The following is an 8,327-nucleotide window of genomic DNA, read 5'->3' as shown; positions in this document are numbered from 1 at the left end:
AAAACGATTCCCATCCACCCAACACTAGGACGAAGTTATGAATTAAACAATTATGTGTTTCGCAATATTAAAAGGTTGGCAGTTGTTGGAATAATTCTTTGCTTTTCAACAGGTTATGCTAAAAGGCAAAGGCATGCACTGGCAATTACGCCCATACAATTTCGACAATAACTGCTTTAAGTACTCAATTTTTAAATGCGAAGCATTTCTTACCGAACCTTTGGAACTTTGAGCGTTTCTATCTATCTATCTATCTATCTATCTATCTATCTATCTATCTATCTATCTATCTATCTATCTATCTATCTATCTATCTATCTATCTATCTATCTATCTATCTATCTATCTATCTATCTATCTATCTATCTATCTATCTATCTATCTATCTATCTATCTATCTATCTATCTATCTATCCATCCATCCATCCATCCATCCATCCATCCATCCATCCATCCGTCTACGTCTAGGTGCTCTCGTGATCGCCTCCTTAACTTGCTGTAGACCAAAATTAGCATGGGAGCGTAAGAGGACTTGCCGAATATGACTGGTCATGACATTGATAACGTAAAAATGCTGTCGCGTACGTCGTCAAACCCTTTCATCCAGACAGGCATGACACATACCCGTTTACCACGGGCTGTGGTATACTGTTATGCGCCGCAGATGATTGATCGTTTACATCTACCAAAGAACGGCGAAAAAAGACATTGGTAAAAAGCGAGACTTGCCACGTTGACCCGACGAATGCAAAGAATAAAACTCGACAGATCCCACACCTTCTGGGGATCAGTTTCATGCGAAGCCGTCAGCGAGTAGCTCTATGCTGCACCTTTTTTTTTTTGCTTTGAGCCAAGCGTTACGAGGTGGATCAATGTATTTTAGTAAGTGTAGTAATTGTGCGCACATCGTCGGCTTACCAGGCACGTCAACAACACTGGCGTTTGAATAGCAACTTATGGCCTGACGTAACGTCAGCACTCACGTTAGAGCACACACGTAAGTATTATCGAAACGAAGTGCACTTTATGGCGCGATGATGTGAATATCGTACGTAACTTTCGTTAGTGTATTCATCAGGGGTAGAGCGACAATTGCATATAGCCTGCTGAATCATAGGAATGCAAATGTAATGTTTATTAGACTGCTATAAAAGCGGAGCCAACACTGGAACCACGGACGTTAACCTGACATGACGACTGCATCGTTGGAGTACATATGTAGCGCGTATTGCTTTGTTATAAAATTAGGTAGCCAATATCACAACCACAAGTGACGTTGCACCGACATTACGCTTGCATAAGGTGTTTTTCCAAAGCAGTTTCCAGACGTGATATGGCTCTGTGGTAGGATGTCTGACTGCCACGCAGAATGCTTGGGTTCGCTTCCTGATGAGATCCTGACTTTTATTCTTTGCATTCGTCGGGGAACGCTGCAGGTGTCGGTTTTTACCAATATCTGTTGTCACCGTTCTTTGGTAGATATAAACTTTCATTCACCAGTGGCGCATACCCGTATACCACGGCCCGTGGTAAACGGGTATGTGCCACACGTGTCTGGAGGAAAGGGTTTCAGGACATGGGCGACAGGATTTTCACGTTATTCATGTGACCACCAGACAGTCATATTCGTCAAGTCCTCTTACCCTCCGACGCTAATCTTTTACTACACCAAGTTAAGGAGGCGATCACGAGAGCACCCAGACGTAGGCGTCTAGGTAGATAGATAGATAGATAGATATATACGTAGATAGAAACGCTCAAAGTGCCAAAGGTTCGCTAAGAAATGCTTCGCATTTAAAAAGGATCCCAGCATGAATCGAACCCAAGCATTCTGCGTGGCAGTCAGGTATTCTACCACAGATCTACGCCAGGTTTGGAAACTGCTTTGGAAAAACACCCTGTAAAAGCGTAATGTCGGTGCAACGTCAATTGTGGTAGTGGTGATAGCTGTCTAATTTTCTAGCAATGCAATAAGCGCTACATATGTAATCATACGATGCAGGCGTCGTCTCAGATTAACGTCTGTGGTTCCAGTGTTGGCAAGAGTATGAAGTTGGGCATGTTGGTAATGCATAACTGATCACGTAGCGCAAAATTTGACACTGGACAAGAGAGGGACGTCCCTCTCTTGTCCAGTGTCAAATTTTGCGCTACGTTATCAGTTATCCAGTGTTGGCTCCGCTTTTGTATTCCTATGATTTAGCAAGCTGTATTCAACATCGCTCGACCCCGGTTGAATACGCTAACGAACGTTACGTACGATATTCACATCACCGCATCATAAAGGGCACTTCGCTTTGATAATACTGACGTATGTGCTCTAACGTGAGTGCTGACGGTACGTCAGATCATAACTTACCCTTTAAACGCCATTGCTGTCGGCATGCCCGGTAAGCCCATGATGTGCACCCAACTACTATACTTACAAAAACACGTCGATCCACCTCGTGACGCTTGACTCAAAGCCAAAAAATGCAGCATAGAACTGCTCGCTGACTGCTTCGCATGAAACCGATTCCCACACGTTGTGGGATCTGCCGATTTTTTTGCTAGGCCGTACCTAGATAGAACCAACATTCAAATGATGTGGTGTTACAGCTTGACCTGAATTCGGTTACGTCTCATACTGTGTAATTATTCACTTTTCTTTTGTTTTTGTTACTGCTGTACATGCACTTGACGCGCAGTTTTATTTTTTGACATCTATATTGTCTTTGTGCCAATATGTCACAAACGAGCGCCCATAAAGCGCGCGCGCGGCCGCTTTCAAACGGCTACGAGACAGAACGGTGCGAACCCCTTGCTCAAGAAACACGAACGACAAAAAAAAAAAAAACAAGCATCAAAAGACGCCCGCGCCGCGTCCTCCTCACCCACTTGAGCCAGACGCAGACAACGAGATCAAACGCCCGGTAAATCCTGGATGTTTCTAGAAGGAAGGGGGGACGCATCACCGATGACGCCGCCGCGAGTAGAACCGGCGAGAGAAATCTCGAACTATCCTTAGCCTTGGCTGTACTGCACGCCGAAGAACCCTCCCGACGCTTCTAGAAACCGGGGGAGAAGGGATAAAAGCGTGCAAACGACGACGATTCGGTCAATCGAGACAGGAGTGAGTCCGTCGGCCCGGATTGGTGAAGTAAGCTGAGTGTGGCTCCGTTAGCCAAAGAAGACGTGTTTATGATAGTGTGCGGCCAGTCGATCGTCGATCTGGGAGAATCGGATGACGACGCTTTGTGAGCCGTGACAAGTTACGACGACGGTTGAGCTACGACGATCAACGCTGGAGCTGACGTGAGTGTTTCCTAGAAGAGAAGCATTCGATTACCGTCCAAGAATTGTGGACTGGATACGCCGCTGTACGTTCGGGACTTTAACTGTCCTTGAATAGTTGTAATGCATGCGATTGCATTTGTAGCGTGTGAGCTGTTTGTTTAGCTCCCGTTGTGTAAACACCATCTTAATTATATTGTGAAGCTGTAACTGGTACCAGCCGAGTGTGCATTTGTTTGTGATATTTGTATTGCCTTAACTGAGAATATATTTCGTTTTCGTTTGTGTTATCGACTCTCGGCTCTGACTCGGTCTTTGGACCACAACCGGCGTTCGCTGGCGCACCAAAGGACCAACTCTAAATTGTTCGCGCTTTCGTAGTGCGTTTTCGGAGGGCCGTGACGCCAGCCCTTAGAATCCGCCCGGCGATCGCCAACCCGATTAACGGGATCAGTGACACAATATCTATAGGTTATATTACATTTTTCTGTTTGCCAAAGAAGTCATGCCCGTCCTGCGAAAATACCATAAAGAGACTTGAGTGTCTGTAATGAAATAATTAATTAATTTGTTCTGCTTAGGGATTGAATGAACGGGCAGCATCTTGGTGGGTCAGTAGCTGTTAAGTCTGAGTGTGGGATACATGAGGGAAAAATTGTGGACGTGCCAGCAGCAACTACTTTGCACTCCAGGGCATTGTATGACCTCACTTGAAAAAACAAGAAGAAAACAACCATTTCTACTGTTTGCAGAGACTTCACTGATACTTCTTTTCCTGAAAGTATTGCATTTTATTACGCAGCACGCGCATAAAGATCGCTGCGATTTGGCATGCCTCACTAAATGCGAAAATTGGCCGCCCGCGTCATCACGAGTCATGCAAAAAATCATCATGCGATGACGTCACCCTACTACGCTATCACAACATCACTATGACGTGGCATAACGTCATAGCGTTATGCATGACGCCATCATATGACGCCATCGCTTGGTTAAAAGTAGGCCGATCCCAGAGGGAATCAAAACCACGTGTGCTGCTGAAGGCTCGGAATGCCTCCGATCCTGGAGTTAGGTGCAGAAAGGTTTCCTGGGGCGGGGGGGGGGTATCAGTACGATCGACTGAAAAGAAAGAGAATACGAGGGCAGCTTTCTCGTTCGAGTGAATTCGAGGCATATACATAAGGGACCGCATCACATTTTTTTTTCTCTTCAGCGAAAAGAAAATGGGCTGATCGCGGCCACTGGCACTTGTGGAGAAGAAAAAAGGAAAAAGAACGCCCATGCCGGACTCTATACGACGGGTAGCCAAACCTTGTTCGTAAACTGTAGGCGCTAGCAAGAGCACTCGAACAAACGCGGGAAAAGTTTGCGAGTGATTGTCGTGGACAGGAAGATCATCACGCAATCTTACAACTTCCGAAAGTAATTATGCATCGCGCCTTGTACGGGACGTGCGAGAAAACAAAAGCTAGCAGATATAAGCGAGCGCGGAAGCTCATCAAGGGAAGCACGACGAACACAATAGTCGCTGCTTTGCTTTGTTCTACTACTCCTCCACATCGCGGCAACCCGATCGATGTGAAACGAGGCACACTAATTTACATCTGGTACCAAACTCCGTCGCCTATCGATCGGCATTCGTTGCTTAAAAAGGCGTGTAGGCCAGTCGGCCACCAACGCGAAAGAAACTGGGACGCGTGCGGTCGCAGGCGTTATTCTTCTGTACTTCGCTACCGCGAGTGGCATTTCTCAGCTAGTATAGACGACAACGTGCACAGAGTCCGTCAGGGTGGTACTGTGGTTACGGTGCTCCGCTGCTGACGCGAAAGTCGTGGGTTGGATCCCGAGCGCGGCTGTCGCATTTGAATGGTGGCGAAATGCGAGATGCCCGTTTGCTGTGCGATGTCAGTGCATCTTAACGAACACCAGATGGCTGAAATTTCTAAAGTCCTCCACTACGGCACGCCTCATAATCATATCGCTGTTCTCACACGTAAAAGCCGAGATATTATGAAATTCTTACCGTGCAAAGACGTACGAGAATGAGAAGTCTATACGTGTCAAGAAATTATCGGTTTAGTTGTTTTGTATATCAGTCTTGCTTAATTTAAAAGTTCAGGACGCCTTGAAAACGTGCCCTGGCAACGGCTAGACGTAGGCGCGATGGTGGTTTCACCCAATCAAAGACTTCTGACATCTGAAATACCAGCCTGCATCACGGGGGATAGCGCGTGTAGTGAAAACGTTTTCAACGTATGCGGGTGGACACTATCCGTAATATCTACAGTAAAACAATCTGAGATAGTCAGAAAGGGTCGCATTTCTATCTAACTAAGTAGTCGCAATCGACTAACTCTTCGCGAACTGCATGTTATTCAAGTAGAACTTTTTGCTGGGCTAGTTGGTGCATGTTTAACGAAAGGAATCAGGCGCAAAAGAGACGAACACAAGAAGTGACATGGACGAACGCCATGTCACTTCTTGTGTTCGTCTCTTTTTCGCCTGATTCCTTTCGTTATGCATGTTATTCAGCACCCGAGCTGCAGATAAGAGCATGCCAGGTCGATATGACCGTAAGGCGCATCTATAAATGATAGTCTCGTGCCGCGCACTGTGAACTAGTCGAGCAATATTACTTCTTCGTTTGCGTTGTTTTTTTATTGCGATAGCAATTATATGGACACTGTCGGCTGAATTTGCCGTCAGCGTCACCGTCATGCCCCGTATATATATATATATATATATATATATATATATATATATATCTATATATATATATATAGGCCACAAAGAAAAAAGAATTCATAAATACTTTCCGACGCGCGGAATCGAACGGGCGACCTCCCGCTCCGCAGCGTGCGGCGTTAGACGGCTACGCCACGAAGAGTACCGTCTTTCAGCATGCTAACGGCGAGCTATTTATATACACCATTTACTTCAGCATGCTTTCTGGCTCACCAGCGAGATGGCGCGAAGTGCGCGAGGGGCGCGCTTTAAAGGTCATCGCACCGTTCGCAGCGTCGCGCGTGCTCCTCCGTGCACTTGTTCTACAGGGCGTGGACGCCTGCGTGCGCGCCTAACTCGTGGAGGGAATAGGGGAGGTTGTATGTCTTCTCCTTTCACTGCGATGTCCACGCTGAAGTTAAAGAGCGTACGAAGGTCACTTTGCTCTCTGCAACGGCCGCGTTTGCGAAACGAGCACGCTCTTCAAACAGAAATAAGTGACTGTGACTCTTAAGAGTTCGCGCTCGTCCTGTGTGTGTTCTTTTCGTGCGTCCTTTGCGCTCGAGCGACGCGCTGGAAATCTCGAGCTGCTTTTCGTTCTTCGCATTACAATTTGTTGCTATCGCAATCATTACTTCGCTGTTGCGGCGAAACTGTTACTTTTTTTAAGATGGGAAGCAGCTTTTGCTTGGGATTGTGTCCAGTGGTGGTGGTGGCATCCGCGCTCCACTGCGCATGCGCCAACTCTCTCTCCCACTCTCCTCCTATACGCAGGTGTTCGGTCGCATTCTCTTCTCTCCTCCCCCGCGCTGCAGCCGGGCCGCAGCCAAATACAACCTGTAATCCACTCTCTCCTCTCCCTGCCCCACTTTATGTGTATATAAGCGCGTGCGCTCGGTCGGCTTCCGTCATTATCGCTTCGCTCCCGTTGAGATGACTTGTAACGTCAACGTCGACGCCACTCGTTCACTCGGCGCTCACGGAAAGCAACGCACAAACAGAACGTAATGATAACACAATAACTAAATACAAACCTCACACACTAACGTAAACTTGGTGTGCGCCCCCAATGCTGCTTCACATCCCCTCATGGTTCCATTGAGTGGGAGATTGTGTAATTTTTGTCATGAAATATAAGCTCGTATGGTGAGATGGAAAATCGGGTTTTTAAGTTGAATGTTAGTGCCATCATTGTCTGACTTTTGAAATAGGGTTCATACCACAGTGTACGTATATTTTACTTTGAGTGGTCAGCTCGAGGCTTAGAAAACAGCCGCACCTTTTCAGTACGTTTGGCCTCTCCCATGCACCGCGAATCAACCCTATCCTGTGCCTGCCGCTGCCACGTTATGCCCGCAAACTTCTTAATCGCACCTGCCCACCTAACTTTCTGTCTCCCCCTCGCGCTTTTGCTTTCTCTTGGAATCCAGTCAGTTACTCTTAACCCATGTATGCCCAGTGTGCTACATATAGGACGCTTCTTTGATGCACTCTAACACCGCTGTTTATTTAGCAGATGACTAGCGCCTTCTACAGCACATCAAACAGGCCTTATTCTCAAGGTGTGCAAGCCTGGACATTGCTAGCTTTTGATGCTGCCACGTGCCGACCGCTTTCACCGGGCAAACGCGTGCTTTATGTGAAAGATGTCATGGACAGGAAGAGGTGCACGTGAAATGCCGGCCGCTTTCCATCCCAACGCATGCCCGTGGTGCGGAGATATTCCAACACTGACACACATAAGCTACCGCTGTCCCGAGCGGCCGACTACAGTCGACACAGGACATACGCACCCAAGCGGCGCGACTCGCTGAACGGACTCTGGGAAGCCAACTGGCAACCCTAAGCCAGGCCCGCCGAGATGCTATAGCCAGTGGAGCCTCGGAAGAAGGGCCCCACCCGCAATGAGCCACACTTTTTTTTCAATAAATGTTGTTTCTCTCTCTCTCTCTCTCCGGGCAAGGGCGTGCTTTGCATGAAATACGTCATGAAGAGGAAGAAGTGCAATGTCGGTGTGAACGTGAAATGTTTCAAGGCTTACCACACCCGCACACACCATAATGCCCAGTGACCTACATGTATAGCACGGCTTGAAAAAGAGTACTCGCCATGTTCAGCGCAAAAAAGGAACACGAAAACACAAGGAAGTGCACGACACAAGCGCTGTTAACAACTGAAATTTTAATGGAAGAAACGTGTCATATATAAGCACAAAAAAAAACAAAGAAAAAAAAACAGAAAACAAGAAAACCACAAAAACCAAACAGAAAATCTTATCCCCCACCAGGCATGTACTCACGTATGCTGTAGATAGGTAATCTCAGCTTCCG

This window comes from Rhipicephalus sanguineus, chromosome 9 (genome assembly GCF_013339695.2).
Source record: "Rhipicephalus sanguineus isolate Rsan-2018 chromosome 9, BIME_Rsan_1.4, whole genome shotgun sequence".
NCBI classification, from domain to species: domain Eukaryota; kingdom Metazoa; phylum Arthropoda; class Arachnida; order Ixodida; family Ixodidae; genus Rhipicephalus; species Rhipicephalus sanguineus.
The sequence above is the reverse complement of the archived record's forward strand: the minus strand, read 5'-3'. Positions refer to the sequence as shown.